Source organism: Neopsephotus bourkii, unplaced genomic scaffold (assembly GCF_033783945.1).
Source record: "Neopsephotus bourkii isolate Nb327-2 ecotype Australia unplaced genomic scaffold, CSIRO-AGI_Nbou_v1 NB_1542, whole genome shotgun sequence".
NCBI classification, from domain to species: Eukaryota; Metazoa; Chordata; class Aves; order Psittaciformes; family Psittacidae; genus Neopsephotus; species Neopsephotus bourkii.
In genome coordinates this window covers 1,875,030-1,894,642 of record NW_026902018.1, presented here as the reverse complement: position 1 = coordinate 1,894,642, position 19,613 = coordinate 1,875,030, and the positions used below count along the sequence as shown (strand labels likewise).

General features: G+C 44.7%; 1 long non-coding RNA gene across 1 annotated transcript; it reads right to left on the bottom strand.

Annotated features, from left to right (window-relative positions):
* Positions 1-7,186: 7,186 nt before the first annotated feature.
* On the bottom strand, positions 7,187-8,767 carry LOC133221508 (uncharacterized). The gene is made up of 3 exons (XR_009728010.1): positions 8,644-8,767; positions 8,441-8,553; positions 7,187-8,257 (listed from the first exon to the last, which is right to left on the bottom strand). It is a non-coding gene; the product is annotated as an uncharacterized LOC133221508 (long non-coding RNA).
* Positions 8,768-19,613: the final 10,846 nt, after the last annotated feature.

Below are 19,613 nucleotides of genomic sequence, written 5' to 3'. Positions count from 1 at the left end.
GTACTTTTTAACACCTCTGTGTATTATTATTCCCTGGCATGAGGGGTTGGTGACATTGGAAGGAAGAAGCTGACAGAAGCAAAGAGCTGGATAGCACAGCTTGCAATGGCTTGGAAAGTTCTGTAGCACAAAAGGCAAACAGCAATATCAAGCCGAAAGCTAAAAACAGAAACCAAAGCAGAAAGAGGAGGAAAAATAAGTTGCTTGAGCAACACAAAAACACATTTAAAAGTTCTCACTGGTAAACCAGGACAATGAGGCTTTTGTACAAGGGAAATAAATTATCCAACATAGTGCCTATCACTCCGCACACAAACCTGCATTAAATGAATTGATTTACTAAAAAATCAGGCATCAAGAGCCACTAAAAACTGTCCAGGCACTCGCACTGCTGCTCCCTTCGGATGGACACACAAATGACATACCATTGGTTCAAGTGGTCAGAACTGTATCTTCTCACACGTGAACATCATAAGCTCTTTATAGCAAGGAGCCAGCACAGATTCTTTTTTTAGCCTAAATGCTCCAAACCTTTGCTTTTCGAACAGGACAGTTCAAATTCTATCTCCAGTTAACCACAAAGCCCCAAGCGCCTGTAAAAGGCAGGAGTGACATCTGTATGGTTTCAGAGCCACAGATTGGTTCCATATTCCAATTACTACATCTCATTACAACAAAGAAAAAGCACTTCTTTTTCTGAATCACAGATGTGAATGAAAGATCTTGTGGTTAAAGATTCACACAATCCAGAGGCCTGGATTTCTTTCTCCTTACAGCCACACTGCAGACTTCCAGGGCAATAACACTCATTTTATTCCACTGAGTATTGGAAGACTTGTTCAGGAAGCATTTTGAATGGCACAAAATATATAAAATACATTACAAGCAGAATTTTTATCATCACAGGTTTGAAAGTTTGAAAAGAGGAGGTATTAAATTTATTCTGTATGGCTCAGGTGTTGTGTTAGCTTTACTTTTAAATAGAAGACAATTAAGGGATGCTAGAAATTCTCCAAAATGTAATCCTTGATTAAACCATGGTTATGGGAAAATAGTCTGGACAAGACAATGGTCAATCCACACAGTTCAAACCTTCCAGCCTTTCTAATGCACCCAAGAAACACGTGAACTACAAACACTGGCTTAGCCAGTAAAGAAATGCCACTGGTATGGTCAACCACACTGTGATAGGGTTTTCAACCCAGTGTCAGACACTGCTAATGACTGTATTTAATTCTAATTCACCAATTAACAGAGTGCCTGATAGTGATGCTTCACCAACATTTATAGAGCACAGCATTTTCTTTGGAAATGTGGCATTTCACATGGATACTTAAACAAAGACGTAGCATGATAAGACACATAACTGTGTCTGAAAATACACACTCTGGGAGTGGTATGAGGAACAGGGTCAAGGGACATGGGCCTTCAAGCCTGGAATTACCCTCATGGTGCAGGAATCCTCCTCACCCAGTGAGACCCAGGGAGACATCACTCTTTCAATAGGGCTTTTTATCCTACATCACTTTAGAAATCACTGATGGACTGAAGAGAAGATCATGAGACTTCGAGTTTTAAAGGAATAAAGAAAAAAATCGCTGGGTCTCAATCTCCCACTGAGCCTCCAGAGCCAGGACACCTGAAATGCTCAAACCTCTTGGGATTTATTTTTTTGTGAAACATAATCATAGAATCCCTGGTTTGGGCTGAAGGGGCCTTAAAGCTCCTCCAGCTCCAACTCCTGCCACGGGCAGGGACCCCTTCCACTGGAGCAGCTTGCTCCAAGCCCCTGTGTCCAACCTGGCCTTGAACACTGCCAGGGATGGGGCAGCCACAGCTTCTCTGGGCACCCTGTGCCAGCGCCTCAGCACCCTCACAGGGAACAACTTCTGCCTAAGAGCTCAGCTCAGTCTCCCCTCGGGCAGGTTCAAGCCATTCCCCTTGGCCTGTCCCTACAGGCCCTTGTCCCAAGCCCCTCTCCAGCTTTCCTGCAGCCCCTTTAGGCATTGGAGCTGCTCTAAGGTCTCCCCTTCCCTTCTCCAGGCTGACCCAGCCCAGCTCTCTCAGCCTGGTTCCAGAGCAGAGCTGCTCCAGCCCTTGCAGCATCCCCATGGCATCCTCTGCACTCGCTCCAACAATTAATTTCAAGGATATTCCATACACACTCCTCTTAAACTTGTCCCTAAACCCAAGGAATTCTGCAGGGAATTCTGCCCCTGGAAATGTGCCTATTTCCCTCTTTCAAAAATTCCCACTCCTTGTGCCTTGGTGGGGGATCTCCCAGCGGGTGAGTCACCCTGACGGAGCTGCCACTCTTGGCCTCAGGAGCTTGCCTAACTTGTTTTTGTCAGCAACAGATGCAAACTCCAAACTCTGGGATTTCCAGTTCAATCTACAATTATCTATTGCCTCTCTCAAATGGAGCTTGCATTGGCATGTTGCAATACCCAGTTAACTGGGAAGTGAATGACATTCTGGTGGTGACACCAGATCTCTGCAACCTGAACTCTGCAGCATAAACAAGAAGCAGAACTGAATCCTGTCTCCCGAGCATTAGTAGTTCCTGAAAAGAGCAAACGCTGAGTTGCTTTGCTTATGGTCACAAATGAATACTGTGAGGAAGTGACTGGAGGGCATTTCAGATTTCATGTTAAAGAAACAAAGCACAAATTGACTTTTCATAAAGGTCAAGTAAAAAATCGGATATCTTGAGGCTGCAAAGAATTTCTGTGTTCAGTCCTGTTTACATGGGGGGAAAAACAGGAGAAAAAACATTGTCATGTCCATCTTAACAGATGATCTGGTCTGGGACAAAGGAAAAAGGAAAAGCTCATATTTGCAAGAATGCCTGGAACTGCAAATAATATTGCGTGTAGTAATGTTCCTCGATGGAAGCTCTTATTTTGCCCTTTCCCAGCCCATTAGGACAAACCCATCCAGTTTGGTTTGTCCATAGGCTGAAGGTTCCACGTTTGCCACAGGTTTGTGCATTAGCTGGTTATCTGCTGAAATGGGTATTTAAGATAGAAAATTCACCCTTTAGGCTAAAAATACATAACATACAAGATAAAACACAGGCTGAAAGTTACAGTTAACATTCCTTTCACATGGCTTCAACTGTCCCATGTGAACTGACTGAACAGCTCTGCAGCAATTTAAAACAGAAGAAGAAACTCCCCCCAGATGTGGTGTTTTCAGCTGAACCAGTCTGAATCATTATGCACGGGGTGACTTTCAGCCTCCAGCGTGCTTTGTTCACCACTGCTGGATTCACGCTGCCGTGGTACACTGGGGTTCACCTCCTACATGGGAGATGAACATTCCAGTCTAAGGACACGGTAGTCCCTGGAAAGGGAAACAGGGCATCCCTGCAATGAAATAAGGATGATCTGGGTGATCAGAAACACACAAACCAAGCTTTTCCTGCTGCCTCCCCTACAGCCCCTCAGCCCTTTCCCTGCCGCAGATCTGGTGTGTTCACATGGAAGGTTAGTCCCTTCCCACAGATCCCAGCACATTTCACACAGGGCTCAACAAGCTCTTCAGAACAGAAGCCACTGCCCCGCAATGTTCACCTCCGTCCCTGTGTACACAAGTACTTCCTCCCAGCCCTCTTTAAATCTAGTCAGGGAGCCTGGGGTTGTGGGGGGTTTCATCTCCGCTTCTCGGTTTCACATACAAACCTTGGCTTCAAGACCTGGATACATTTCCTGCCCTTTTTTGTTGTTGTTTTTGAAATACTCATCTGAAGCCAAGTTGCTGAGTGAATCGTAAAGGGAGAGAATTCCAAGAGCGTCAGCTTCTCTGCTGTTCCCAGGGCAGGTCTAGGCCAAAATAAATCCCTGCCGTGCCAGCAGCAGTTACTTACAGTCAAACATAGGCATCTGCAGCTTCCCAGCCCCAGCCCATCTCCCACTGCCCTTAATAGATAAAGCCTCCTGAGAGACATCTCACTTTGGCTCCAACTGCACCCCTTCCCCTGTTTGCCTTGAGTCACTAAATAGGAAAGAAAACGGTGAGAAGGTAATATTCTGTCTTGGATCCAGAAAGCCTCTGCCCAGAACATATCCTGCTTCCCCACAAAGCTTTTCCATTCCCACCCTCATTTCTACTTCTTCAGAAAGGATTTGTTCCCAGTTGCAGAAATGGATGGTTTACATTGCGCCTTCCCCTCCACCACTTCTGTTCACAGGGAAAACTTGGAAGCCAAATTCAGATTCCTGCTAAGGAATTCAAGGAACAAATGGCCATTGCTTCACTGATGCAGGATTTTGGCCAGACAGGACTGAAGTCCAACATCTGGGCAGAGAAGTCTCACTAAGAGATACGTCACCAAAGTCCATCACTACACAAAAAGGATGGAAGAAGTTCATCTGAAAGGCTCAGCCACAGTAAGTAACATGTTTCAACCGCAATTTGACCAAATAAAGAAGAATGCCAACTTTAGGGATCTGTATATAATTTTCTCCAAAACGTCACAATGATTTTATGAGTTTTCACCATGTTTGCTTCATTCTTCTATCCAGTTGAGGTGAATTTGCACCAGTTACATTCACATCCATTTTACATAAGCATTTATCCCACAAATCCTGGGGACTATCGTGTTTGCAGAGAGTAAAATTCAGATGTTCCCAGGCAAAAGCCTGCAGGGGAATGTCTGAGCATTCGCTCAGACAGCAAACACAAACAATACCGACACAATTACCCTTGGGGTCATTGTCACATAATGGCATGAAACTGTCCAGAAACTAGTCTGAGATCCAAAATCTCACAAATCTGGGGGAGAAAAAGGTCTGACCATTCATACCGCATAGGCAGCAAATAAAATAAAAGAAACTGGGAATATCAGAGGGGCAAATTATTCCCATTGTTGCCCAGTCATCTTCAGTAGAGAAGGTGAGGATGTCCCACATCCTAATCTGCATGAGGTTTGCTTGTAAGGACTCAGGAAAACACAACTGTCCCATCTATCCAGAGACACTGTTTCGCCATAGTTTTATTTCAACATGTCTTCACACTCCTCTCCAAGACCAGTGATTTCCTTCCTGGAAAGAGAAGCAGATGAGTTGAACTGCTCTCAACTCCTGTTCCCTTTCCTTAGGGAAGGGCTGTCATTCAGATCACCTCTATTCTGAAACAGCACCACTTGATCTGCAACAGCCCTTTACAACGTGAAGGCATCAGGGAAAGCATCTCCTTAGCACAATCATAAAGACCTGGTACTGGGTTTGACCATTCAGCCCTAGACTGAAGCATCTACAAGAAGGCAAAGCTGCTGAGTCCTCATTCTCTCACACATACACACACACATGCACTTCTCTGCAGTTGATTCTCTCTAACCATAGCTCCTCCTTTTGCTTTCCTCTCCCCTGTGTTTATTTACCAGCACACCCAGCTCCAAACACCAGCCACTGCAGCAAATCCTCCAGTTCCCAATGGCAGTAATAGTAGAAGGGACTTTTTCATTCACTAAAGCAATTGATTAGTCTCTTCCATCCCTGGTTTTCTCCCCATGGCTGCAGTCCCCTCTCACTTCCACCAGGATCCTTTTTCCTATTCCCTCCTCTTCCCTGTTTCTGTATGAATGAGAGTGCTCATGTTCTGGCTCTCCCTGTGTTTTACAGTGTGCTGGAACATGCAGCAGGAATTTGATGGATGATCACCTGCCACAGCTTGTTTATTATAATTCAGACAATCAATTACACATCCCTAATGCTGCTTGTCCTGCTGAAAATTTACACGCTTGGCACAGACCAATGTGAAAATGGAATCTCATTTGCCAAATGTCTTTCCGTGGGTACAGCATGATGATTACAGTCTGCTTGGTTCAACAGTTGTGTGTGTCTGACAATGTCATCACTTACTGCTTGCCACAGGTCACATTGCTCTAAGACATTATTTATTGTGTTGTGCAGGGTAAGGCTTTCAGAGGACAAAGATGTTGCATAAAGCCACTATGCTCAAGACAGGCGGGTACTGTAGATCACACAGCAGGCACACAGCTTCGGCACCCATCACCTGCCTTTGTTTCTGCTGGTGTGAATCCTTGTACCTCTCCACCTTCTTTTCTTTCATAGAAGACTGCCTTGTATTAAAGGGCTGGGGAGCTCTTGCACACACAGGCAGGGCTCTGGCTCTGCTGTTCATGCAATTAAATAATTCCAGGATAGCCAGGGATTTAGTAAGGATTGCAGAAAAAAGAGGAAGGGGGGAAAGCAAAAGGAGTTTGTAAGTGCTTAGATAAAATGCTGTGCAGGTGCTGAGCCTTCTGGGTAAGGGTTAAGTGTGTTCTACTGACTAATTGAGTGGTAGGGCTCATTCTTCCATCTAGGCAGAAAGGAGGTAGAAGATCCTACAGAAAGGAGAATATAGAGTATGGACTGAGCCTATCTGAGCTTCAGATCAAATACTGGATTTGATTTGAAATAACCAGAACTTCAGGAAAAGCAGGGAGGACTTAAATGTCACATTAACTCTGTTTCTGAGCAAGTTTAAGAACACACAGGTTTCTGTAAGCATAGGGTTTAGAAATCCTGTATGTAGAACGCATCACCAACACACCCAGTGATACACTGACACATACAAACATACATAAGATGTAAAAGGAAGTTTCCTCTCCCTCAGTTGGCACTAAAAGAAGGGGGAGGAAGATACCTTTCCTTACTAGGAGCCAAGTTCCTAACACCTTCCTGTTAACTGGAGAGAAGAATACAGGAACAGATCCATTAAATCACCTTGCTGACTTAGGCTTGCCATTCACTCACACAAACGTCAGCTGCTGCCATCCACCTCTTTCTGCTCAACCCAGACAGACTGGTTTGGGGTTTGTACCTAAACTGCCTCTGCTCGGAAGCACCCACAAACTGGTCCTTCCTGGAAAACTCAGGTGGAAGTCGAGGAGCTAACTCACTGATATTCTGAATGCCAGTCCCAGCATGGAGGTGGGGAACTTTTCATTACTTCACTTACTAAAATGATTTTGAAGGATTCAGCATCTAAACGGTTAATATAAAGATCTGTGAGCACAAAAATATGAGCACAATCTGCAGAAAAGCCATGACATTTATGACATATAAAATAAACAGATTAAATAACAATTTTTTACTCCTTCAATCAGCAGGTCTAACCCTGAAGAGGGATGGCCTGCTCTTCAGAACAGTTATGTTCTCAAGGAGGAGGACAAGCACCGAGTCTCCACAGGCAGAGAGATGATGCAGTACTGATGACACTTTGGAGGATCTTATGAGCCACCCACCAGTGTTTTCTCAGGCCTGTGTGCACATGAGGTCAGAGAGAGGCATTTTAGTCTTCCTCACAGAATAAGGGCAAAAGAAAGTATTTAGTTTTCAGATGAGAGCTGTGTTCCCTGAATGAGCAGATGGATGAGGTGCAGTTGCCTATCATAGTCAAGGACTGAAGCAGATGACTTAGGAAGACCCTGTGAAGCTTTTGTACTGAATGATACCATTTATATATCCATGGGATAAGGTTCAGGCAGTCTGTGTGTAGCAGATCATGTTGGTTATTTATTCATATGTTAAAATCTCTGTCTCAGCAGCACTGTGAGAAGATCTGTTGCAATTCCCACTGAGTCAACCCAAACCATGACAAAGCACTCTCACTCTCCACACATACATGTAACGCACTCATACTCACACATACGGATTGACTGAGGTGGGTTTGCTTTTAAGTGACCTGTTTTTCAGCAGAGGATCAGTACACTTAGCACTGAGGCTACATGTGCCTCTAATTTCACAAATGACACAAGAGCACGTGAAAGGGCTCAAGTCCTTCTTACACAGCAAAAGGCTTCCTGTGCTTCTGTGAGCTCTGTATGAGTTGGCATGAAAAAAGTGTCTGCTGAGGGGGTAGGAAGGAAATTGAGCAATCAAGAGTGTAGGGAATCACTGCTACCCACAGAGGCAAATGTTATCCTGGAGCTGGCTGAAGTGAATCATATTGAACCCTCAACCTCTTTTTTTGTTTGCCTGTCTTCAGAAAGATGTATTAGTTACAATTAGGAAAAGAAGTAAACAAATATTAGCTCTTATTGCTATGAAATCCCAATTGTATCAGACAGACAGCCTGGAATAAGACCACCTCTGATGCTTTATAGGTGGAATATGAAGCTGTGCTGAAACTTCCCAAGGGAGTGCTGCATCATCCCCACAACCTGACTTGGTATTGTAGCAGGGCTGTGAGGATCAAAACAGTGTGAGCTGACTTCAGGTGCTTCAGTAAGATCTCAAGATGGACTCTGCAAAACAAGGCATGTCCTGAGACACTTCTAGTGAGGACACAGCACTTCCCAAGCCTGAGGCTAAGTGCAGACTGGCTTGAGCAACTGCAAGACAATTCACAAACAAGGCTGCTGTCTTAGGCAGCCAAGCCTGAGGACTTCTGTGCCTAGTTTTGAGGCAAGCCAAAGGAAGACACTCACCAGCTTCAGTGCTTGCAGTAGGACACACAATGGTCCTTCTGTGCCAGACTCATAATTCAGTCTGCTCTGCCTGGAACAGGGAGTACACCTTGCCTCTGTGATAGGCAGAATACCTAAAGACAAATACAACTACATAGGTCAGGGAAGGCTTGTGTACTCTCAGGGGAGAAGAGTTTTCTCCCTCTTCTCCGTCAATTACAAACCTGGGAGCTGCCATGAGACTCACTTCCAAACAGAGATGCTGCCAGAAAAATCTGTTCAGTTAAAGAACTTCCTCCTGAACAGGCAAATGACAAAACTGTTACCCTGTGAAACAGCCAAATTCTCATGTTTACAAGCAAAGTTCCTTTCCTGCTGCCCTCAACAACCTCACTGCAACTGGAGGTTTTAGTTTGCTTATTAGAGTGGAGTTACACCAGACTTTAATTCCTCTTCACTCTAAGTGGTATTTTGCTGTTCATGTGAGTCCCACTGTGGTTTACAAAACACATTCATTTTTACATTATTATTTTTATTGTACTTACTGGTAGCACAGTAGTACTAAGAAGTTCTCCATCAGCTCAGGTTTTGACTGTTAGACACTATACAATCACATGGAGGGAGACCATTATTATATCAAAGAGTTATAGTTAAAACAGACAACGGGCAGAAAACAGAGAGAGAGGCAGACAGAGTTTACTTGTCCAAGGTCAAAAGCAAAGCTGGTAATACAATCTTCCTATTCTTATTCCATTACTCAAACCACCAGGCAGAAGTGTCTTCCTAACCTCCTCTCACCAGTTCCCATCCACCCTCTAACCCCCCCCAGCTCTGCAGTGTGAAACATCCTACAAATCAGTAACACATGTGGAAAAGTCAAACGCTACCCCATGCAAAGGATATGATGAACCTGTCTGGAAAGAGTGACTCAAGACAATTATGAGACATTGCACATTGTCCTAGGACTGAAGTATAAAAATGGATGGGTTTGTTCTGCAAGGCTCATCTGGCACGCACCGAAGGCTCTCTGCTCCTACTGAAAGAGCCTCTTGTTCCCCACAGCACCCCAGCCTTGTCCCAGTCCTTTCTACATGACTGAGTGCTTTTACAGACATTAACAATATGCACACCATATATTTCTGATATAAAGATATTTGTTCCTTCTTTGTGGGCATGCTCCTCAAAGCAAATGCTTGGTGTCACTTGACTCTAAACACCCCTATCCATGCAAACAGCATCTCCTCACTGGTTGCATGAGCTACGTGGGGTCCCACTGTTTTGCCCACAGCATTCCTAGTCTTGTCTGAGTGCACTTTCGGAGCGTTAAGGCAGGAGACGTGCTGAGTCAGGCAGCTCTCCAGCTGCTCACCGGAAACACAGCTGGTATGCAGAAATAACCATGAAGGCAAGAACTTGCACTTTCATAGAGAAAACAAACCCAAAACACACTGACCACAAATAACAACAGCCTCCTGGAGCTATTGGATGAAGTCCTGCTGCATGCACATCTCATTCTGGGCCAGCGTCTGGGCTGAATACTGCCCTGCTCTTTTTAGGCTGTGTCTGGGGGACAGGACAGGAGCCAGAGCCATCTCCTCTCCTGGTTTTAGTGAGTCAAATGGGGAAACCTGAGCTCACTGCTTCACTAGGGAAGGACGGGGGAGGTTGTTGGGCAGGTGGACAGCTTAATAAGCACAACCCCATAGTGCTGCCCATCGCCTGGATTAGGTTATGGACCAATATCAAACCAGGGCTGAACAAGCTGCTGTTTCCTTGTGTCTGTGTCCATGTATCCCCAGTTGTGCAGTGGCACCTGTTCCTCTGAATGTGAGCACAAGCTGTTCCCTCGGCGCTCCAGCACATACGAGTCACGACTCCCAGATTCAGCAGCGACTTGGATAATGCCCCAACTTCTTAAAGGGCTCCAGCTCTGCTGCTGGTTCCCTCAGAAACAGCTCCAACAAAAGCCGAAGTCTGGGAGAAAGCAAAAAGCATAACACAGCAACAGAAACCAGCTGAGAGCTCACAAGGAAAAGAGGCATTGCCTTATTTAAGTAGCCTGAGGAAGAACTGCAAGGGTTTGCGGATCTTGAATGTGACCTGCACTGAGGCATCCAGTACATGACAGCATTTATCAAGGTTCCCTAAATTCCCAAAAGGCTAACAGCTTCCATGGATACGCAGAGCCCCCTCATCTGTCAGCTGGGTGAAGAGGGGGAAGGACAGGCTACTGCCTCCTGCTTTAAAAGCCAACGCAGGTAGTGCCCCCAGTTTGAGAACTTCACCAACAGGTTGCCCAGGGCTGTGGTGGAGTCACCATCCCTAAAGGCATTTAACAGACGTGTAGATGAGCCTCTTAGTGCCATGGGTTAGTAGTGGCCTTGGCAGTGCTGGGGTAACAGTTGGACTCGATGATCTTAAAGGTCTCTTCCACGCTGAACAATCCTGTGGTCCCACACCATACGCTGTAGTTGTGCTAAACCCACCAGCAACTTGGTATCAGATGTGCAAAGCCACCACTCAAGCCCTGAGCACAGTGCTCTCTTGGCCTCCAAACTGCCCCATTAAATGTCAGCCCTGACCAACCCTAATCTCATTTCATTCTCTCCAGCCACCGAGGAGAGAGTTGCCCTTTCCCTCACCATAAACCAGGCTGCTACCCAGCGGATTTCACTTCGCAGCCCCCATACCTTCATTAAGAACAGATTCATTCAGAGAGGCCCAAACTGACAGAGCAACAACTAATGTCCTGTGACAAGCCCCAGAAAGCATCACGTTAATGACCCCAGCAATCCAAAGGAAAAGGATAATTAAATGTAGGCTGGGGAGACAGGAGGCAGAAGCTAAGTTATAGTGGTCACATCTCCAAAAGGCAGATAGAAGATACCAATTTGCATAATAATCCTGCAAATAACAATGGGTGCCCAGAAATTCTCTTTAAAGCTTTAATATTAATTTAATAGGGAAAATATCTAATACAATTCCCACAGAATTTTTCAATTAAATTAATGTGATGGGCTTTACTGGATATCTTAAGCAGAGAGCATGATTAACAGGAATACTGCATCCATTACACTTAGATATGTTATAAAAACTGGCACACAGCCTTGCTGTGCAGGGAATCTTACCCTAAACTCTGGCATCCAGTTGTATTTAAAAGTCTTTTCCTGCTCAGAGATGAACTATTCCCTCTTGGGATTTTTATTCTTCCCATGGTTTGGAAGAGCAGCAATTGATCCTGAAGAATCAAAGAGAGCTAAAAAGGACTGTCCTGGGTTCAGTTTGTACAGCATCTGGGGAAACTGGGTCTGGGCTGAGAGAGGACTTCAGCATTGCTGCAATACACCTAATGTACTAACAGCAGCTACCTGCAAGAGTAATGCACCCTTCCTCAGATGAACACAAGGGAATCCTTTAGTACACAAAGCCTGGCAAGAGCGAGGAAGAATTTCAATGACACGCTGCCCATCCCAACCATAGACCCAGCAGCATAAACACAAACCCCAAAGTTCTGAGGATGGTAAAAACAGAACCTCAACGCCCAACTCATTCCTCCACAGAACAGACATAACTTACTTTCAGATGAGCTTCCCAGGTTACCCAGTCCCAGACAAGCCCTGAACTGCCAGGTTGGATGAGGCTTGGAGCAACCTGGTCTACTGGAAGGTGTCCCTGCCTGTGGCAGGTCCCTTCCAACCCGAACCATTCTATGATTCTATGACACAGAATCGTAAGTCACTATCCCATCTCTACTGATACCACAAATTCCCCTTCTCAACATCAAGTAGATTCCTGTTACCATCCATAGCCACACAACTGCACCCTGAGCAGCAGCCTGGGTGCCCACCACTTTGACCATGCTTTAATGCAATCTTGGTGAGGTGTTCCTACACATCGCTCCCTATTTCTTCCCCCAGCTTTTTCCACTAGTGCAAACCAGGAAACAACACAGAGGTGGTTCAGTTGCAGATGTGGCTGTGCATCGCATTTAGTGACTTTTAATTCAGGCAAGAACTGCAATAGTAGATTTGGCCTGTGTATGGGCAAATGAGATGGGGGCATTGAATGCAGTCCGAGTTGATTGGTCTGAAGTAGCTCTGTGGTGTGCCAGGAGAACCCTTGCTCATGTGAACTCAGGTGCCTCAGTGCCATGTTAATGAGTGAGTGTTGTCATGTAACTACATTCCAGATGTTAAAATACAGAATGCAGAGGTAGGAAGAATTCTGGTGGAAGCTCACAGTACTAGGTACGCAGTACCTACTTTTAGAAGCAGTGAACATCATACATCAGATGAGCTCAACACAGTTGTATTCCTGATCAAATGCTTTTCTACATTATACCCACACAGCAAGCTAAATTTTATCACAGAGATACCACACATACATTTCATGCTTCCTCCCACATAATCCACACAGAGATGCATTCAACAAGCTTTATAAATATTTGAATGAGAAGAGACTCCTGCAAATAAAGCAGAGCCTGGTTTTATTCTCAGCTTAACTACTACACAAGCCTGTTGTCCCTTTGAGCAACTACTAGACATAAGTTTCCTGCAGCAGTGTCTCCTCAGCTCATTCCTCATTTTGGAAACCTGGGGGCCTCACTCTTCCATTTCTTAGCCATTGCCCCTTCCTGAAGAAAGTGGGAGCCGATATGCTGTGATCAGGATGCAATTCCCTCAAACTAAGCCTTCAAAAAGGCTGACATTTGGAATGAGTGGAACTTTTGAGTATTACAGACACAATGATCAGCTTTCTAATTTGTAAAGCCAGTACAGTATCATTTTACTCATTTCATAGTCATGAATCCTAATAACTATTTCTCCAAAGCACTTTCAGGTTGCTGGGCAGCAGGTGGTAGTGAATGTTAGATGCTATTATTTATCTTGGGAAAATCCCATCAGCAATTCCATGCTGTGATATGTGGAAGAACAGCTTCCAATGAAGAAAAATTGCTTGTCACTTGCTGCTACGAGATGCGAGCGAGTTAAAGTGAAGCAGAAGCCATATTGCTGTGTTTTCTATTCCTTTCATCAAACACAAATAAAGCACCCCGTGGAAATCTGTGAGCTGGAGTGATAGGCATCTCTTGAATGCCTTTAATTGCTGCCAAAAATAGGCTGAAGCTTTCACCAAAGTTAACAGAGACTAAATTTCCATGGAAAGCATCATTTCCATGGGAAAAGCAGTTGGCTTTTTCATTAGTTAAAATAAAACCAGCAATGACACACTCTATCTCTGCTGGAAATCCTACTTTACCTTACAACAGAGATACACACAGATAATACTCTCTTCACATCAGTGGAGAATGCAAGAAGCTCAGAATGCCACCTTACCTCTAGCACTCCACAGTAACATCATCCCCTGCCACTAGTAGGCAGATTTTAATCATCTTCTTTTCATTATTGTTACAATAGTGCCTAATACCAGGCAAGGACTAGAATCTCATTTGCTCAACACAGCAGAAAGCCAAAAATGCTCCCAGCATGTTCAACAACAGACATCTTCAAACTCCTGCATTCAGAGCCTCCAAAACCTGTACCACTAATGATGTTCAAGCTGAGTTAGCAGAAGATTTGCTCCCCAGTTACAAAACTTAACCTTCCCTCATGGTAAATTTAATCAGTAAATGCTCCTCAGGCCAGACAAGAGGATGTCTCACTGAGTGTTTGAGGTCCTGCACAGTGGAGTGTCAGACACGTACACAGCTTTGTCCAAAGAGCTCAGTGCCACTTTGATGCTCATCTCACCAGTGTTAGCAGGTCACAGAGTCTATCTCATGCTATAGCTTGGCAGAAAACAGTGTTCTTACCTCCCCAGAACTGCAATAGTAATTCGCTTCCTCTCCTCATTTCTCATCAGCTCTCAAAGGAGGCATTTTTTGATCATTTCCCTCTCTTTCCATGAATCAAAAAGAGACTGAGATATCCAGGCACTCAAGGCATTCATGTGGAAAATTGTCACTACCTGCTCCAGACCTGTGACCTGCCCTACACCTTCAACAGTGCAGGTGGATGCTCCCAACGTGATAATCTCAGTACTATCAGTATGAGAGCATATTCTGGGACAGGTCTCTCTTGTTTTAGCTATAGGAGGGTCTGGACCCGAGGACTACCCTAACAGTGTTCCCTCACCACATTCTTGACAACAACTACCCATTAATGGCTGTTTTCTGAAACAAAACTGTTAAAATAGACCCCAACATCCCGACCAGCCTCAAGCCTGTATTTTCCGAACACTGACAACTCCCACTGGAGCCACGGAATTCCCAAGGCGTACAAGGAGCAGGATCAGTCTCCTTGTGGTTAAAATTATTATTTTTTCCAGTTTTAAGTTTCACTTTCCCAATTTCCAGAACATACATGAGCATGAAAAGAATCCATTAATATGTCTAATGCTTTCCCCCTAAAACTACCATGATCTCACCACTTCCAAAGCCCAAAGCTCAAGAGGACGGCACTGAAGGATACAACTTAAAACCCAGGGAAGCTGGGAAATTTCTGTGCAGAGGCTGCAAATCCGGGCTTGGAAAGGAAAGAAGCTTACAATGAGCTGTAATAAAGTTATTCCAGTCTGTAACCTGAAAAGAGAAAGCCTGCCATTCAGCAAACAGGAAATCCCAGAATTTATAGATGACCCTGTTACAAAGCAAATGTTTTGGAACAAATCGTTCTTCCCCTAGCGCCTGTTTTCCACTGTTTTCTCTCTTGCACTTTCCCCTGTAACACAAGGGCCAGAGCAGCACCGTCTGGCTGGCGCTGGTAGTGGCACTGCTCTGGCCTCCACCCACCAACACAAGGGAAGGGAGAAACCCAACAAGGGACCGGAGCCTGAGAGCATGGCTGGCTCTTTTCAGCTCCGTCAGTTAACATAACAACAGGTATTACCCTTACCAAAGCTCATCCAGCTCCAGCCCCTGCCATGGGCAGGGACCCCTTCCACTGGAGCAGCTTGCTCCAAGCCCCTGTGTCCAACCTGGCCTTGAGCACTGCCAGGGATGGGGCAGCCACAGCTTCTCTGGGCACCCTGTGCCAGCGCCTCAGCACCCTCACAGGGAAGAGCTTCTGCCTAAGAGCTCAGCTCAGTCTCCCCTCGGGCAGGTTCAAGCCATTCCTCTTGGCCTGTCCCTACAAGCCCTTGTCCCAAGCCCCTCTCCAGGTTTTTTGTAGCCCATTTAAGCACTGGAAGACTGTTATTACATGATGAAGGTGATTGCATAAAGATTAAAAATAGGGGAAAAAAAGCCAAAAACCTGCCCAGCTTCCCTACTTTTCTTCTGCTCATTATATTTCAAAGATTCAAAGGCACTGGCAAGACAGCAGATATAAAAGAGAGGGTTCTCATCACAGTAACTGAGGTGGTCAGGAAGGAGAAACGTAGCTGGTGTCCATCTTACCCAGAAAAGAGGAGGCAGTACTAATCTGCCCTCTTATTTCCTCCACAGCCATGAAGAGTATCACACCCAACCTTTGGTGTCCATGTCCCCACTTTAGTGAGATCAGCATTGTGCAGAGGTTTGCAGGACAGCTGGAGCAGCAAAAGAGCCATGACCCAAACAGCCCGGCTTGGGCACTCCTCCTTCCCCACTAGTTTTACCTCAGCAGCTAGCAGGACAGCCAAATCTCCCCTGCTGACCCAGCAAGCATGTCCACACTTGTTTCAAGCAACATGATCATACAGTGGAGACTTTCTGTGGTTATCTGTGGTTTTACAGAGAATAGGTGTGCCAAGGATGGTCAGGCTCAGCTAAACCTGAGAGCAAAGCGTGTGCTCTCAAGGGACAGTGTTCACTGTTCAGCATGACCTAAGGATTTAACTCCTGACAATATGGAAACCATCTGTCAGAGAGAATCTTTATTCTCTGTTCCTTTTCTTTCTCTCATCCTTTCCCAGGACTGTTTAAAGTAACAAAGAGAACTTCAAAAAATAAATAAAATAATAATAATCCACTGCAGCTACCAAGGCATCTGGATTCCTCCACACTTTAAAAGCCAGACCCTGAATACATCTCTTCTCAGCAAATTCACTCTGTAGCACAAAGCATTCCCCACAGGAAGTCTGTGAGGCTCAATCACTATGACACAGTCAAGGGAAATCTAGAGAGTCAAGGAAAATTGAGACTGATGGTTGAGAAGCCAGGACAAAAAGCATCAGCCCTTCTCAGGATGAAGCAAAGGTGCCTCAGCTAAGTGGGGCTGGCAGAGCAGCACTGACTACTCCTCACATATGCAATTACAGTTATCCCTCGGGGGGTTGCTTTTGTGGTGGTGCTCTTTCAAACCCTTCTCCAGAGTCAACAATTTGCCTGAATCGCTTCTTATTCATTTCATCTTCATGACTTCTGAAGGCATCTAACGAGGCACTTTGAAGTTTGCCTGAAAACAAAGCAGAACCCAAAGAAAAAAAGAATAATAAAGAAAGGCAACCACCCTGAGGTGACATTAAATCTTGCTCCTGAAACCATAATCTTCAGGATTACAGCTCAGCTTTGTTTTGCATTAACACTGTGCTATCTTTGGATTAATGGGTTTTGTCCTTACTATGTTAAAGTATCTTGGGGACCAAAATCCCAGATGTGGCACCTATGATACGGTTCTGCAGCCCTGACTGGCTGAGTAGAGGTAGGGCTGGGGCTGACATTCAAAATCTGAGGTTAGCATTTTGTTATTTCAGGTTTTGGTCAGAACAGTGTCTAAGTTACAATACCAGTTACTTCTTCAAACACTGAAGGTAGGACTGTGCATAATTTACAGTGAGGCAAATGAGCAGACACTTGCGTTTTTCAGCAGTTTTAAGTTTACAGCAGTTTGAGTGCATAATCTGACCTCACACCTCTTGCCCAAGCCCACATATAAACACTTATAAAGCTACAGAAGCAAACACCATTAAAACTCGTGTTTAACTTTAGTCCCTGACTCCCTCCTGAGTATCCCTCCACAAAGACATGCTTTTGAGAGTGGCTATTAAAGAAGAAAGCAAAGAAGTGGAAGATCTATGGAGATGTGGCCAGTCTCTGCGGGAGCTGCACTTGCCAGGTCCATCACCTTTGTGATAATTGCCATCACTTGAAGAATTTCTTCATTTTAAGAGTAAAAAAAAAAGAAAAAGAAAAGCAAGAAGAAAAAAGCTTTTCTATTTTTGAAGTAAGCTCTCACCATTTTGTTATACAACAGCTTTTGAGCTGTCTTGTGCTAGGCTCATTGTACTGTGAGCTAGTTCATCCTGAAGGGAGTCTGCAGGCTTCAGCCAGCTTATTCAATCAGCTGTGCACAGATTGATAATGTAGATGTGGAATCGTCAGCCTGTCTGAACACTGACAGCTACCACAGATATTCAAAGCACCTCAGCTCCCACATACAAAGAGCCACCACTTACACACTGCCTTGCACATAAGAGCCCACCAGGATGCTGCTCGTGGAGCAGTTACTGAACCAGGGAGCACGCAGAGGCAGCAGCCTGCATAGAGGGAACCTGTTTTGGATCGCCACGTGGTGGTGTGCCACCAGCACATGTGCTACAAGAGGAGTTTGTTTTTTCACTGTGTATTTTGTAAAAGCCAAATCCTAGGAAGGAAGTGAGTCTTGGCACTAACAATGCATTGTCCACATTGTTTCAAAATAGGGCAGGAACAGTAACAACTTATCTCCCTATTTGCCTACACTTTAATTTCTGCAACCCCACACAGAAGGTAAGTTTGTAAGGTTTTTGAGAGCCACCCATTCTGCTGGTTTAAAGCCTGACAGAAGCAAGAACAGAGCTGATGGTGGGCCAGTTCCATGCAGTGCCTCAAAGTGTGTCCAGTCTGACACACAGATGGGATTAAATTCCTATACAGCTGATACTTTCATCCTTACTTCTAGAAAGCAGAGTTTGAAAGGGTCCCTCCTTGGCAGCACCTCTTCCTGCTGAAGCTGAAGCCTGAAATTTCTGGATCCTTGCATAGCACTTCCTCACTAAAATGAAAAAACAGGTCTCCTACACAAGCTGACAGCTAGTTTGCCAGGAACTGGGAGGTTTAGTCAGTGCTGTGTGGTTTTTGTAAGCAGTTTTGATGTGAACAGCACCACACGTACCCCGTGAGTCACATAACGAAGCTTCAGTGCTTGGAGGCAAGGAGGGCACAGCAAGCTTCACCTTTGACACTCTGCCCATACCTCTGCTGCTCACAACAAAACCTCACTGCCTGTGCAGTGGCTGCTTGGAAACGTTTTCATGACTTCATGATGTGCCAACATAGTATTTGAGACAGTCTGTACCTGGACAAGCATGTGCCCTGTGTTCCCCGAACAGCAAATTCAAAGCTATTACCTGCAACCACGATTCACCTTCAAGTTTCTCCCCAAATCTGTCACCTCTGAGGAAACTACACTGCATTAGGCATAAAATCTTACTGTAATTAAAATACCTTTCAAGATATATAGGCCACGTTACTGAGAGATGGAATAGGGACAAATGGAAAAAAAACCCAGAAAGTAATTGTTTGCAAATGTGCACAGAAGATAAGTTCCTTTATGACAGCTCAAAGTAGCATTTTGGGGAGAAAAAAGTTCTTTCTTCTTCAAGGCCTTGCTTTTCAAACATGTAAATATAAGCTGCTAATTCATTATTCTGATGTTGATAAGTAAGAAAACAACCTCACAGCTTATTTATGTGCTTCAGAGAGCTAATTTTGCTCAAGTCTGCTAGAGAAGTAGCAATTTCATTTTCACAGCTGTTAGAACCTATTCTAAGACACACATACACTGAACACTGTCTCAGGATTTTGTTACTGTTTAACCTTAGATGAGAAAGAAGCTTTTTAGCAAGTATTTCTGAACTAAACCCATATGCCCGTCCTTTGCATATTTAAAATAGAACAACTGATAAGCAACATTGAAAGGCAGATTCAGCAACAAGAACAATTAATTGCTCTGCTACTACTACTAGGAAAGTTATCACAGTACTACACAGTGAGTTAAGAAATGACATAATAACATTCTCTCTATTGGATAAAGAGGTACTCTGAGCCCTACTTAAGTCCAAAGTGGATGATGGGCTTTGGTGGCCAAGTATCAGATGACTGTTAGTAGGTGGACTTCCAAGGGGGTAAAACGTAAGAGAGAAAATAAGTAGGTAGTGGAGTTGTTTGCTGCTGTTGTGAAATAACAACCATTTAGCCATCTATCTTAGGAGCAGCTAAATAGCACGCTTTAGA